The sequence below is a fragment of the Lethenteron reissneri genome, chromosome 10 (assembly GCF_015708825.2).
Source record: "Lethenteron reissneri isolate LAM-NWPU_2019-01 chromosome 10, ASM1570882v1, whole genome shotgun sequence".
Taxonomy (NCBI): Eukaryota; Metazoa; Chordata; class Hyperoartia; order Petromyzontiformes; family Petromyzontidae; genus Lethenteron; species Lethenteron reissneri.
In genome coordinates this window covers 1,280,861-1,296,435 of record NC_083788.1, presented here as the reverse complement: position 1 = coordinate 1,296,435, position 15,575 = coordinate 1,280,861, and the positions used below count along the sequence as shown (strand labels likewise).

Below are 15,575 nucleotides of genomic sequence, written 5' to 3'. Positions count from 1 at the left end.
CGGAGAGAAGCGTCAGTCCACAGGAAGATCCCCACAAAGATCCCCACCCCCCCTGTATAGCTGAGGCTGAGTCGACCTAGAGGAGGCCCACAACCGGTTCAGATAATCATCACTGGCGTTGGCCATTAGCAGGAAGCGAACTCGGATCGCCGGGTTAGTAGCGCGGCGCGCTAGCCGTTTCACTTCCGCTCCCCACACACATAAATAGTACAAACACACAGTATATATACACACACACAGCAGGGCCCCTTAACTGCAACGCTGGCTGATAGAAATGCCACGTCATATGGCAGCCAATAGCACCTGCTTGTACCCAATTCAACATTTCCTAGGGGAGGGAAGCCAAGGACTGGGTTCAGATAATCGCCACTGGAGATTCCCACGCCGTCCCGCTTGCACGCAGATTCTCCTTTTGTCCCGTGTCATGATGGTTGGTGACAAGACGAGAAGAACTTGGGGGGGGGGAGACGATGATGGGAGGTAGGGAATTCTAAAGCGGAGCAGTGCGAGGGGACAAAAATAAAATATAGAAGTGTTGTGACCTATGGTGTGGTGAGTGACTGGCTGGGTGAGTGGGCGTGTGGGTGAGTGTGCGTGTGGGTGGGTGAGTGGGTGAGTGAGTGGGTGGGTGTGTGCGGATGAAGAGTTTTTGGGACCTGCGGTGTAGTGAGTGAGCGTCTGAGTGAGTGAGTGGGCGTGTTAGGTGAATTGGGTGAGTTGTTGTGACCTGCAGTGTAAGTAAGTGGGTGACCGGATGGGTAAGTGGGCATGTGAGTGGGTGGGTGGGTAAGTGTGTGAGTGGGTGAGTGTGTGAGTGGGTGAGTGTGTGAGTGGGTGAGTGGGTGGGTGAGTAGGTGGGCATGTGAGTGGGTGGGTGGATGAGTGGGTGAGTGTGTGGGTGAGTGAATGTGTGAGTGTGTGAGTGGGTGAGTGTGTGGGCGAGTTGTGACCTGCAGTAGTAATGGTTGAAGCAAAGTGTTGTGGTGAAGATGAAACGGCAAGTGTCTGGTACATACCGAGCCCTCAACACGGGTGGAGGAATCAATGGGTAAAGTTCACGGGCACAGTAACCATGGTAGCAGTGACAGATGAGTGATAGAAGTTGATGGGAACAGTAACCATGGTAGCAGTGATAGAGCAAGTGACTGGAGTGAAGCAGCGAATCGCCGAAAAGCCGCCGCACAATCCAAGCAAGAGCGGCAACCTGCTGTGATGGTCGTGCAAGGCCCGCCACCACCACCACCACCACGGCCACCGCCGCTCACCTTGGGGTGTTCCTTCACCGGTATGAGCACCTTCTCGGACAGCTTGATGGACTTGTTAGCCAGGATCTCCAGGTACTTGGGCTCATCCCGCTTGTTCGCAGCGTGGCGAACTCGCGTGATCTCTGTCAAAAAAGAAGAAAAAAAAACAACCACGTTGCATAAACAAAAAAAACTAACAGACCATTTTCTATTTTACCAGGTAAGGCTCCACCGATCTGCATAGCTTTTTTTTCCAGAAGCGACCCTGGCCATCGCAAACGATAGCCCAACGAAAGTGGACGATCGCCGTGTGGAAATGTACAGCAGCCAAATACTCCATGAATCGGTGACGTCGATTCTAAATGTGAAGGGAAAAAGCGGAGGATCTGGAGAAAAATCCACGCGACCACGGGGAGAGAGAGACACGCAAATTCCAAATATACAGCAGCAGGCGTCAGGGCCGGGATCAAACCCATGACATACTGCATGCCAGGCGAGGTAATTAACATCTCACCACCTCGGCGAGATGTATGTTGAATTTCTTTCATACCGTACGTAGCCAACCGTGCCGATCGGAGTTGCAGGGGAAGGAACAAGAAACTAAACACAAAAAGCAGTTCTAAAGAATCAGTTTTCAATCTAGATGATCATTTAAAAGTCCATAGCTCCAGTGGTTTTGTAATATCGGAAGAGCATTCCAGACAGCCGCATCATCAACATCACCACCATCAACGTCAACATCTCCCACTTCCTCATTATGCAGCTAACTCCTCAACACCATCACCACCATCAACACCATCATGTATGTTTCTACGTTCAACTTCTTTCACACCGTACGTAGCCAACCGTGCTCATCGGAGATGCGGGGGGAAGGACAACAAACTAAACACAACAAGAAAAAAAAAGAGTTTTCAATCTAGGTGATTTAAAAGTGCATATAGCTCCCAGCGGCTTCTGAATATCAAATGGAAGAGCGTTCTAGACGGTCTGCAGAAGCGCCGCATCTGAAAGTGCTTGCGGGATGGACGCGGTCGTCCAGCGAGCCGGCGCTGCCCGCCCGCTCGTCCACCCACTCGCCCGCCCGACAAGTGGAGGATTGCGGCCCCCAATGCCTCCTGAACATCGCCCCGTCATCACTGACCCCGACGTGGTGGTGGTGGCGGCGAAGCGCGCGACTCGCTCGCGCCTGTAACAGGAGCAGCGTCGAGCCGCGTGACGGCGCGTGCGTGCGTGCGTTTGTGTGCGCACGCGAGCGAGAGAGCGAGTGAGCGATATTTCCTCCGAGGCACCGATAGCAACAAACACCGCCATAAATTATGTGCGTGAACAAAAAACCGGCTCAGGCAGCGGGGCGTCGCACACGAACTCCGCCCGACGGCTTCGCGCTAAAACGGCGCTCGCGCTCGTCGCTGCCGCGAGCTTTTCGTAAGCGGGGGACGAACGAAAGCCAAGCGAGCCCGCAAGACGCAGTGGCGGCGGCATCGGGTTGTTTCGCGAGGGCGGTGCGCGGCGTTTGCCGAGCGTAAAGTTAGCCGAGTGTGGAGTTAGTCGAGAGGGGAGTTAGCAAGTAGGGAGCTAGCCGAGTCGAGCAAACATCCCTGCTTGCCCTAACCCAGTGTCGTCGTGACTTGGACAAGTTGCACCTGAGACAAAGAGGGGGAAGCGCGACGATTGGAGAACGCCACAAAGCGCAATACACCTCGCTGCTGACCTCGTGGAGGAACGTAAACCATCATCACGCAAACTCCGGTCATCCTCGCAGCAGCAGCAGCAGTGGCGGCTTATGGATAACCGTCGAACAAAGACGGTCGCCGCATCGCGCGCTTTCAGATGCGCTGCTTCTGCGGACCTTCTCAACCGCCCTTCTATTCTACATTAGGAAGCCACCGGGAGCCATCCACTTCCAAATCGTTGTCTATTGTTGTGTTTAGTTTGTTGTTCTTACCCCTGCATATCTAATGAGCAAGGTTGCCTATGTGCGGTACGAAAGAAGTTCAACATACGTATATGATGGTGGTGATGATGTTGATGGTGGTGATGATGATGATGTGGCCGTCTGGAACGCTCTTCCTTTCGACATTAGGAAGCCACTGGAGCTGTGCACTTTTTAATCCACGTTAAAAACTAATTTCTTTAGAACTGCTTTTTGTGTTTAGTTTTTTGTCCTTCCTTCACACCTCTAATCAGCACGGTTGGCTACGTATGGTGCAAAAGAAGTTCAACATACACACACGTACCGCGACCAGTGGCTGAGACTAACAACCAAGTGGCAGCCGTAGTAGGGAACGTACGCCCTCCTCGCCAGATACGTCCGTCCGTCACGTTCCGCCCTGGAGATGGAGCGTGCAGGAACGAGAGTGGATCGCTGCCGTCGCGAGGCCGCAAGCGACGGCAGCGGCAACGTTGCCCCGAGTGGTCTCCTGCGCGGCGGACCTTAAGGGATCCCCTGGGCGTCCAGCGTGCACGCCGGCATCATTTGGGTGCACATTTGTTTTGCCAAATTCGAAAACTGCCGGCAAAACGACTCGGGTTGAGATCGCGCGCGGTCGTGGTCACCCTCAGGAATTTTAGTAGTAGGTTTTTACCCTTTTAAACTGGTACAAAACTGACACCTTTATTCAAGGCATCATGTTTGCAATAACCACAACACAAGTAGTCAAAAAAGCAAACAAAAAGAAGCAACTCTGATAATGATAATAATATGCACTGTCCTTGAAGTTGATTGGTCCACACCCGAGACGGCTTTCTTTAGAGCCTAGTCCCCATTGGTGTTGGACCAGATGACACCAGAAGGCGTACAACTCAAACACAGTGCAATATCAGAGTATTGAGAGCTCGGGGTAAGAATTTACACTATGAGATCTCTTTTACCAGTGGCAAAATATAGTAGTAGGTTTTTACCCTTTTAAACTGGTACAAAACTGACACCTTTATTCAAGACATCATGTTTGCAATAACCACAACACAAGTAGTCAAAAAAGCAAACACTCAGCTCCAGACTAGGCTCTAAAGAAAGCCGTCTCGGGTGTGGACCAACCAACTTCAAGGACAGTGCATATTATTATCATTATCAGAGTTGCTTCTTTTTGTTTGCTTTTTTGACTACTTGTGTTGTGGTTATTGCAAACATGATGTCTTGAATAAAGGTGTCAGTTTTGTACCAGTTTAAAAGGGTAACAACCTACTACTATATTTTGCCACTGGTAAAAGAGATCTCATAGTGTAAATCCTCGGAATTTTCTTTTACGTTCCTGGTCTCTTGAGTTCTCGTTCCCGGGGGGGAACAAAGGAACGAAACTTCGCCCAAGCGAGTCGACAGACCGTGCCTGATGGCGGCATGGCCGGGTGACAAGCGAAGAGGCGAGGAGGCATGTAATCCATCAGGACATGGTGGCCTGGCAGGGCGTCGTGGGGCTTCCCACAAGCCACAGCCGCCACAGCCGCCACGGCCTCGCACGCGATCCTCGCTCAGCCTCCCAGTGGCTAGGGCCCCAGGCACCCCCGGACACGGGGCAAAAACTTCACGGCCCCCAACAAGCACACGCTCGCACACGCACACTCGCACACACGCACACACACGCTCGCACACGCGCACACAACAACAACAACAACCGCCATTCGCCACTAAGTGGCGGTGACGTCACCACGACGCTTGTGCCAGGCCAAGTGCACCTTGAGGCCACGTGAAGTGTCGAACGCCCGCTGGCAGGAGGTCACGGGGCAGACCCAGGTGCCACGGGTCGACTGACTGAGACGAGTGGCCGATGCACCACCTATGTCCCCTACTGTGCCAACTTGCTGTGCTTTAGTCAGACGACGCTCTGCTCGTTGTTGTGAGCATCGCTCCTCCGCCCTCCGTTGTTGTTGGAGGGTGACTGCCTCCAACTGCCCAGTAGCGTCCTTCACGAGCCTCTTCCACAGAGGCCGATCTTGACACCGCTGGTACCAGTCATCAGCAAGTCCACGGAGCTCCACGTCCTCCTGTACCACATCACTCCATCTCTTCTCTAGCCCGTGCCGCGCCCGTCTAGCCCCCTCTATGCGGCCGAACAAAAGCTCTTTAGGAATGCGGTGGTTGGACATGCGGGCTTCATGACCCAGCCAACGCAGCCTTGCCTGCCGGAGGAGCTCACCGATGGGACTTTGTCCAGATCTTTCAAGGATTTGTGAGCTCCTCACACAATCCAGCCTGGTTAAACCCACGGTGGAAACATAGGCAGGCCAGCCTAAATGTTTATAACCGGTGAACATGTTCCATTAGGGGGGTCCCACGTACACGCGCACGCACGTACACACGCACACAGCGAAATGGCGCCGCCGTGCCATTGATTCACACTGAACTCACGTCACCAACACTGTGGCCCAAAAACTGAAACGTGTAGAATTGGCGACGTCACGGGCGATGGCTCTGCTTCATGCCGCTTCATGCCGCTTCAAGAAGAAAGGGCAATTGGACAAGATGTCGCCTGTTATATATTTTGCCTCTTCGGGCCCCAGTTACAGTTGATCGTCGATTTATCCGGCGCGAGATCATCCGGCTGCTTCCAACATTATCCGGCGGTCCCAGGCCGATCCGGAGAAATCAGCAAAACCACTCCAAATGCTGTAACCAGCACCATGTGAAGGACAAAAATATTACATATGTTACATTATACACTACATAAAACTAAAACGATGCAAATACTGCGCGTATATATACACATCACCCCGTGATGCAGACTATTCGAGATTGCAGTGGTAAGTACGGTACAGTAAATATGGTAGCTTTTTAAAGTGGGATATTTATTTGCATCTATTTGTATGTTTATTTATGCCAATTTCACAGAGTAAACACATACAAATATAACAACACCTAAAACCATAATGTAATGCAAGAATGTGCAATTTTATTTTCTGAAGATTAGTGATTATCCGTAATTTTTTAAAGTCGCTGGATAATCGATGATGGACTGTTTTCTCTTTACCCAGCAAAGTCTCGCCGAGTTTCATAACTCTTATTCAGGCGGGTCCAGCCAAGAGAAATTTGCAGGTTAACTCTTCAGCACTGGGATGTTTTGGCCCAACATCATTTGCTTTGTATGGGTTTATTTTAATTTTCAAGCTACGGAGAGGAAAAATACGGAAGGCCCGGGAGGAAACCTCCCGGACGCACGTACACGCACCATCATCCGAGTGGGAAAGTGGCTAAGCAAATTCTACGAGCCGGGAGTGGATTTGCTACTTGAACGAGCGTCATTTTACAGCCCAGAGCCCGTGATGAAACAAGCAAAAGCCACATTCCTATAGCGGGCGCGGATGGGGGACACACAACGACTGCTGACTTCCTCACCTCGCGTGTTAGCTCAATCGGATGACGACGAAAATATGATCGAGCAGAGTCGACCACCTCTCCCTTGGCCGGATTTTTTGTTTCACTCGTGATTTTGTTCGAGTGTAACACGTAGTAGTCGTAGGTCTTTCGCGATCAATATTATCCGTGAGAGGTTCTTGTTGTCGAGTTAGATCGCGTAAATGATAAATGCGTCGTCGTTAAAACCCGCCGCTACCACCACCCGACACAGCAAATCCCTAAAGGGGTTTGTCGCATGAACAAAACGATGATCGATCAGTTATTAGTCCAGCACTAACCGGTTGTGTGTTGCAGAATAAACCCACGACAACGTTTGTAATTCGAGTACCGTGACATTCTGCCGGTAATTACAACAACCAGCCTCGTCAGGCGACAGCCAGAGAGTTGTGGAGAAATCCTCCTCCTGCTGTTTCAGTCTTAAATAGAGGAGAGATACATGTGATGTCGTCACCTGTGAGCCAATCAGCTGGAGATATACAATACATTGATATAAATTATAATGTGTATCTATTGTTGGTTGGGTTATTCACAGTTCATCAACATACATAATGTATGAACATTATTAATTACAATGTGTATCTATGCTGGTTGGGTTATTCACAGTTCATCAACATACATTATGCATGTACGTTATAAATTACAATGTATATCTATTGTTGGTTGGGTTATTCACAGTTAATCAACATATATAACATATGTACATCATTTTTCAATAAATGATATTGGAGCACTTAGCGGCTTTTAAAATGTACTCATTACATAAACGAGGTTGCCACCACCACCCCAGCCAACACCGCACCACGGGAGGCCCTCCTCGTCCGGCGTGTGTGTATATACAGGTGTGTGTGTGTGTATTCAGGCGTGTGTCTGTGTGTTGGCACAGTAGGGGGCACAGATGGTGCATCAGCCAGTCATCTCGGTCATCTCAGTCAGTCGACCTGTGGCACCTGGGTCTGCCCCGTGACCTCCTGCCAGCGGGCGTTCGACACTTCACGTGGCCTCAAGGTGCACATGGCCTGGAACAAGCGTCGTGGTGACGTCACCGCAACTTAGTGGCGAATGGCGGTTGTTGTTGTTGTGTGTGTATATAGGTGTGTGTGTAAACAGGCGTGTGTGTGTATACAGGTGTGTGTCAACAGGCGTGTGTGTGTGTGTGTGTAAACAGGCGTGTGTGTGTGTGTGTAAACTGGAGAGGTAGTGTAGTGGTGAGCACGCCGTGCTACGAACCCGGGCACCCGAGTTCCATTCCCACTCACGGCAGACAAACACCAGTGACGATTATCTGAACCGGTCATGGGCTGCCCGCAGGTCGACTGAGCCTCAAATGAGTACCTGGCACGGTGTGTTGTAAACATCACCACTGGGGAGACAAAGCCGGCCGGGAGTGGTGTTGGCCACCCACCCCCCTCGTGCGCCATGCCGGCCTTCATAGGTGCTACTCGCTAACAGTACTAACTCAGGCGATATGGGGGGATCTTTGTCTTTATATACAGGTGTGTTTCGATTTAAAGCTTTCGTGACTGCAGGGAATCATCTTCTTGGTTCTTTCGGTAAAGTCACGTAGAAGGGAAGTAATAAAATAATAAAAATAAACATAATAAAATAATTATTTTATTATGTTTTACCGAAAGAACCAAAAAGATACAGGTGTGTGTGTATACAGGCGTGTATTTTTACAGACGAGGAAACTCCATCAGAGTGAAGACGGCACAGAGACGGCACGACCTTTCCATTCACGTGAAGAAGACCACACGTGATCGCGGTCAAAAATGCGTCAATATCGTTAAATCGCCGGGGAACACGTGCACACACGCACGCACGCGCACACACGCACACACGAACGCACACACGCACGCGCAACGACATTCGAGGGCCCGTTTTCACGGCGTGTTTAACCGGCGAATGGGGAGGCAAGCGGCGGGGACGAGGATTTGGCCAAAAACATTTTCAGGGAGCGCGGGGGAACACGTTGTCGCGCGCCCGTGCCTTCCGCAGGCGGCCTGCGGAGAAGCGACGACGACAACTCCGCTCACCGAAGAGCGTCCGACGGGCCGCACGAGACCAAGCACGAAGACGAAACCCATTGTCTCATTGACAAGAAACCCATTGTCTCATTGACAAGAATAAGATTGTCTCATTCACAAGAATAACATTGCCTACCCATGCCAAGGGGATGCTCAGAACCTCCCAGTTTCTAAACTGCAGTCCGCCAACCCCTCCCCCCACCCCCCTTTGGGGATTGTCCAATGCTGAGGCTCAGTGCAGAGCACCGTGCGGGCAAAGGGTGCGAGAGTGATGGTGGTGGTTGGAGCAGTTGTGACATCGGTGCCTCAAAGCGAGAAGACCCTGGGTTCGATTCCCGATGTGGGCGCCTACTCTGTGGAGTATCTAAGTTCTCTCTCTCTCTCTCCCCCCTCCTTGTTCTGCGTGGGTTTTCCTCTGGGTTCTTCAGTTTTCCTCCCGTAACTTAAAAGAAAAAAAACCCTTACCCACGTTGTGACCGGTATTGGCCAAGTTACAGCCCCAATACCGAAAATGTACTGGCAAATTACTCAATATCTTCCCACTCTATCTTTCTGTGTCGCCTTCTCGCCCTCTAGACTCTCAATATTTGCTGTCTCTCTCTGTTCCTCTTCATTGCACTCAATCCACGCTGTCGCTCTCTGCACTGGAACAAACTTCCCCCTCCACATTAAGCAGTCACAAGTTTCAGCTCCTCACTCAAAACTCACTTATTGTTCCCTAGGTCACCCCACGACCGCCTTATCTCGCCCTCATAACCACCAACGCTACTATTCCCTCTTCATGTTCTCATTATATGTTCAGGTGGCGACATGACCAAATAATGACTCAGCGAGCCACGGGACTGGAGCAAGCAAGGAGAAAGCCAAGACAACTAACCAATCCACTTCCTCAGGTGAGGAGAGAGCGCAGTGAGGGGAACACGGAGCAAAGGGACCCTTGCTACAGCAGGTGCCTGGGAGATCCTGGCAGACCTCCGGAAGTAGCTTCGATTCCCAGAAGCGATAGCCAGCAACAAGCCTCAGATTGGACATCATCCTCTGGTCCAGAGGAACCAATCAGGTGGTCCTCGCCGAGCTCACAGTACCCTGGGAGGAGAGGATAGAGGCAGCACATGAGCAGACGCTCAGGAAACACCAGTCCGTCATCCTTGAGAGCAGCGGGATGGATGGAGAGGCTGGAGTCTACCAGTTGAGGTCGGCTGCAGGAGCTTCGCAGGACAACCACTCCGGAGAGCGCTGGGGGCGGCTCGGCATCGAAGGAAGAAGTTGTTGGCAGGCAGCAGCAGCGGCATCCTGTTGGATCCGGCTGAAGCGGAGTGAGCGGTGGCAGAGCCAAGCCGGCAGTAAGGGAGGCAAAGGCTGAGTTGAGCGGCGGATCGAGGGGGTAGTTCCAGGACGCTGGCTCTGCCGCCGAGCTGCCCCGAGGTGGAGTGGGCTAATCGACGAAACAGCGGCAAAGGGGGGGGGGGGGGGGGGGTGTGGTGCCCACTTGAGAAACCGGTGAAGTTCCCACTCGGCTCGCTCCCAGTTAGGGGAGTGGTGCCTTGAATGAGGAAGAAGTAGCGATTGAAGTGGCATCCGGCCAACAGAAAGCAAAGGGAAGTGAGTACCTGTCAGGTGAGCCGGCAGCTATAATCCCCATTGTATTTCGGATGTATGCATGGTTAAGACCCTATGTAATTTACGTTAAGATGAGATAAGCAGCAGCAGCTGCAACAGCAACAATATAGCCTCTCCCACTAACCACGACAATTAGAATCTTTATTTAGACTTGCAGGAGCAGGTATCCGATGAGCCATGAAGCTCTGATTCACAGATGTCCAGTCTGGGGTCTCGGGGTCAAAGTTACGACAACAAACGACAACAACAACAAAAAGACAACAACAAAATTATAGGATTGCAAAAATAGAGAGAAAAGGTAAGCAAATCACTAAATATACATAAATAAATAAAAACTAAGTAAATAAGTCAGAATTTTCAACACTAAAGGCCAGCTAGGGCAAGGCAGTTTAGTAGTAGGTAGGGCTTTCGCGACCAATATTATCCATAATAAAGGTTGTTTTTGGGTTAGATAGCGTAACTATAAATGTGTCATTAAACCCGCCACCACCCCCCGACACGGCCAATTCGTTACCAGTTGAGCAATACAGCAAAACAACAACAAGAACAGTCCCAGACTACAGCAAGACAACGACAACACAGCAGTAGTAGTCCGTCAATGAAACAGCAAGTTGACATTGAACTAACGATACCATACGGGTAAGGATAAAAAGTCACAAATCACAAACTTGGCAGGAACCTCCGATTGGCGCGGTTGGATACATACGCTGCAAAAGAGGTTCAACGTACACAGAAGACAAAGATCCCCCGTATAGCCTACACAGACTGTTGGGGCAAGTGCTGTTAGCGATTACACGATGTAACACAATTTTTGTTCCTGGGTAGTAAGTGTTATTTCCTAATTGCCTATGCCTAAAAAGTATAGAAAATGGCTATTATTCCCCACAAACTTTGCTTTTGTGACCAGGACAGTAATCTTTTGAATTCTACCTATTTTCAATGAGAAAACGGGTGAATTTGTGTCTTTTCGTTCACAAAGTCGGAAAAAAACATGAATCTAAATTAACATATATTTATACTAAAGTAATACAAAAATTACTACAAAAGATTTAGAAGCGAGTAGTTTTTCGAGATTTACAATTATAATGTAAATCACTTTCACGAATCAGCCCCAAAATGTAGTCTCCCATCATGTTCTCGTTATACTGTCCTTGGTAGTGGCGTTAAACGTCCAGTATATCCTGGTGGAAGCGCTCGCCTTGCTCCTCCGAGTACACTCCCATGTTCTCCTTGAATTTATCAAGATGAGCATCAAGTATATGGACTTTGAGGGACATCCTACAGCCCATTGTGCCGTAGTTCTTCACCAAAGTCTCAACCAGCTCCACATAGCTTTCGACCTTATGATTGCCCCGGAAGCTACGAACCACTGCGACAAAGCTGTTCCAAGGCACTTTCTCCTTACTAGTGAGCTTCTTGGGGAATTCATTGCACTCCAGGAGCTTATTTATCTGTGATCCGACGAAGACACCGGCTTTGACCTTTACCTTAGACAGCTTAGGGAAGAAGTCTTGAAGGTACTTGAAGGCTGCCGACTCATTATCTACAGCCCTGACAAATTGTTTCATAAGGCCCAATTTGATGTGCAGTGGTGGCATCATGCACCTTCCAGGGGTCCACCAGTGGCTCCCACTTGACATTATTCCTCCCCACAGAGAACTCGGTCCACTGTGGCCAGTCTCGCCTGTGGTAGTGCGCCTTGGTGTCCCTGCTGTCCCAAAGGCAAAGACAGCAGGGAAACTTGATGAAACCGCCTTGGAGACCCATCAGGAATGGCACCATTTTGAAGTCCACGATGACCTCCCAGCCGTACTCATCATACTTCAAGGCGTCCAGCAAGTTCCTGATGCTGCTGTAATCCTCTTTGAGGTGCACCGAGTAAGCCAGGAGAAGAGACGGATACTTGTTACCATTATGGAGCAGCACGGCTTTGAGGCACCTGGATGAGCTGTCAATGAAGAGGCGCCACTCATTCTGGTTACAGGCGAGACCGATTGCCTCAAACAGACTGGTCACATTGTGGCAGAAGCAGAGCCCATCTTGACGGGTGAAGAAGCTGCAAAAAGGTTGGTGACGCTTCCTCTGATCTGCGACTTGCACCCTTTCATCCAACAAGTTCCACTTCTTGAGCCTATACATCAAAAGCTTGGCATTGGACTTGGTGAGACCAAGATCTCTGATCAAGTCGTTGAGGTCTTTTTGGTTGGGGTAGTATAGGTTTCTCTCCTCAGCACACGATGGGGTGAATGGGCAGCACCACGCCCGCCTGCCTGCCCGCCTTTGTCTCCCTAGTGGCGATGTTTTACACACTGCACCAGGTACTCATTTGAGGCTGAGTCGACCTAAGGGAGGCCCAGGACCGGTTCAGATAATTGTTACTGGTGTCGGCCGTGAGCAGGAATTGAACTCGGCTGACCAGGTACATAACACAGCACAGCGCTAACCGCTACGCCACCGCTTCCCACAGACACACGTACACACACGTACACACACGGACACACACGGAGGCGGCAATAAGAGAGCAACGGGGGAGTGGCGACGGGGTAGGGAAGGAGAGGGACTTGCGTTGCCTAGCAACGCTCTAGAGGATATCTAGCTCAACGCACTGGAAATATACTTAATCATTGTTATTGCTGTCATTGTTGTGACAGTTCATCTGCATGTTTAACCCAGGAAAGCCTCAGCGGGATCTCAAGACCTTTTCAAGCGTTCGCAGGAGAGGGGCCTGATGGTTGCTGCGTGTCACTACCAATTGAGGACATTTGGCGAAAATTTGGGCCGCGACGGCAGCCAGTAGCATGCAGCGGCGGGCCGAACTCGTGACGATGCTGTGTCACGGGATCGTCCCCTTCGTTACGGGATTCTCCGATGCCAGGGTTAACGAGGGCGGCCCCCCGGGACTCGAAGCGCGAACCAATCCCAAAGAGTGGCGAGTGCTGGGCCACCGCCGGGGCCACTACTGGGGCCACAGCTGGGCCCACCGCTGGGCCCATAGCCAGGGCTACCGCTGGGCCCACCACTGGGCCACCGCTGGGGCCATAGCCGGGGCCACCGCTGGGCCACCGCTGGGGCCATTGCCGGGGCCACTACTGGGGCCACAGCTGGGCCCACCGCTGGGCCCATAGCCAGGGCTACCGCTGGGCCCACCACTGGGCCACCGCTGGGGCCATTGCCGGGGCCACCGCTGGGCCCACCGCTGGGCCCACCGCTGGGCCACCGCTGGGGCCACCGCTGGGGCCACCTCCCCAAACAAGAAAGCAAGCGGCAAAACTGTTACCCGTCTGGAATGCTGCTCGCTCCCATAGACGTCTAATTCCCCTCCCGTAGACGTATAATTCCCCTGGCATTCTGCTCACACAGCAGCGCTCGTGAATGTTGTGGCAATAGCGTCGGCGATTTAAAAAACAGGTGAGAAGATCCACGGGCAAGGGCCCGCGGCAGTGGGCGGGTGGCAGAGGTGGGGGGGGCAGCCAGCAGCAGTCCTTGCTCGGGTCAAAAAAAATGTCAAAGAACCAGTTATTCCTGTGACCGCTGTGACAGGTGAGGGAGCATCATTTATGAATTTCTGCTGCTGCTGCTCCCTCGTAGCACGGTTTTGCAAAAAAACACCCACGCATGCAAAAAACCAAATGCACGACACGTGTACGCAGCAGCACTGTTACTTCCTCGACACGCTCGGAGTGAGAGAACGCACACCTCGAAACTAAAATTAAAATGGCAGGCTCATCGCCAAACAAGGGTCATGCGGCATCAAGGTTTAAAAGACTTTCACATTCTAAATGTAACACGTAGTAGGCGGCTTTCGCGATCAATATTATTCACAATCAAGGTTTCTGGGTTAGATCACGTTGAGTATAAATGCGTCATAACCCACCACCACCCGACACAGCCAGGAAGGTTTGTCACGTAAAGAAAACGCGCCAATTAGTCACTCCTGGCTGTCTCGGGTGGTGGAGGGTTACGACACATTTATACTTACACGATCTAACCCAAAAACCTGTATTGTGATTATTCTAAGTTATTCTCTGTACAAGCGGCGGTGACGTCACCGTGGAGCCTGTGCCAGGCCGGGTGCACATCTGAGGCCATCACGTGATGTGTGGAAGGCTCGTTGCTGGTAGGACGTCACGGGACAGACCCAGGTGCTGTGGGTTGATTGTCTGAGACGACCGGCAGAAGCACCAACTGTGCTCCCCACCCTCTCAACTCTGCATTTTATCCGCTCGGCGCTCCGCTCGTTGCTGTGAGCGTTGTTGCTCTGCCCTTGGCTGTTGTTGGAGGGTGACTGCCTCCAACTGCCCAGTAGCAGCGTCCTTCACGAGCCTCCTCCACAGAGGCCGACGTTGACATTGTCTTTGGCAGGTCAACTCAGCTCCACATCCTACTGTAGGATGGTGCGGAAAGCTCGCTGGCAGGAGGTTATGAGACAGACCCAGGTGCCATGGGTTGACCGACTGAGACGACCGGAAGACGCACTACACGTGCAGACGCACCACCTGGACTCCCCATTCACTGCCCATTCTTAGCAGGGGATAATAATGGGCCCACATCAAGGGGGAAAAGCAGTATCACAATCAACAATCAGCCACGATCAAGCCACTGTTGGATAGAGGCCTACCCTCCAAAGCTCATGCCAGCATCCTCGACCGAGGGGCATGTAACCGTCGCAACTGCATCGAGCGGTAACGAACGAACGCAGCACCCGGGATGCCGGCTAATGTCATCGGATCCCGGAAGCTAAGCGGCGGTTCAGCCTGGACAGCGCTTGCATGGGTGAAGTCACATGCACGCCCGGTTGCCAGAGTTCACTTTAAAACTCGAAACCTGTGGTTGCTGTTGTTGTAGTATCGCTGCTGTCCACCAGCGCTGCTCTTCTGGACTTCGGAAGGCCCACGCGGCTTACGCTCGCCACCTTCCCCAACACCCACTGACCAGTGTGGTGAAGTATGGTCAAATATAGCCCACACCGTCTCACACGGCGAAGGTAGGCCCTTAACCAGCAATAAAAGGGCTGTCAACCGCACGGCTCACCGGGTGAACGGGAGCGGGAGGAACGGAGGGCGAGAGCCGGAGGAACAAGGGGCCAGAGCGGGAGGCACTGCGGCGCCACCGTCACCACCGTGGCGCGCCTCCCCGGGTGAGCGACAGCTACAAGTGGCGGTGACCACGACGCGTGACGCGACCAGACTCTGGGCAAACATCCGCGGAGCTCCGAGCGGCGACGTCACCTCGCGAGGACGGGAAACGTGGCCCGCCCGTACAACAGCAGCAGCAGCAACGTCACCACGGCGCTTGTGCCAGGCTAGGTGCACTTTGGGGCCTCGTCAAGTGTTGAAG

General features: G+C 51.9%; 1 pseudogene; it reads right to left on the bottom strand.

The window, feature by feature from the left end:
* The window catches only part of LOC133340794 (KH domain-containing, RNA-binding, signal transduction-associated protein 2-like), a 59,471-nt pseudogene that overhangs the window by 33,116 nt on the left and 10,780 nt on the right, over positions 1–15,575 (bottom strand).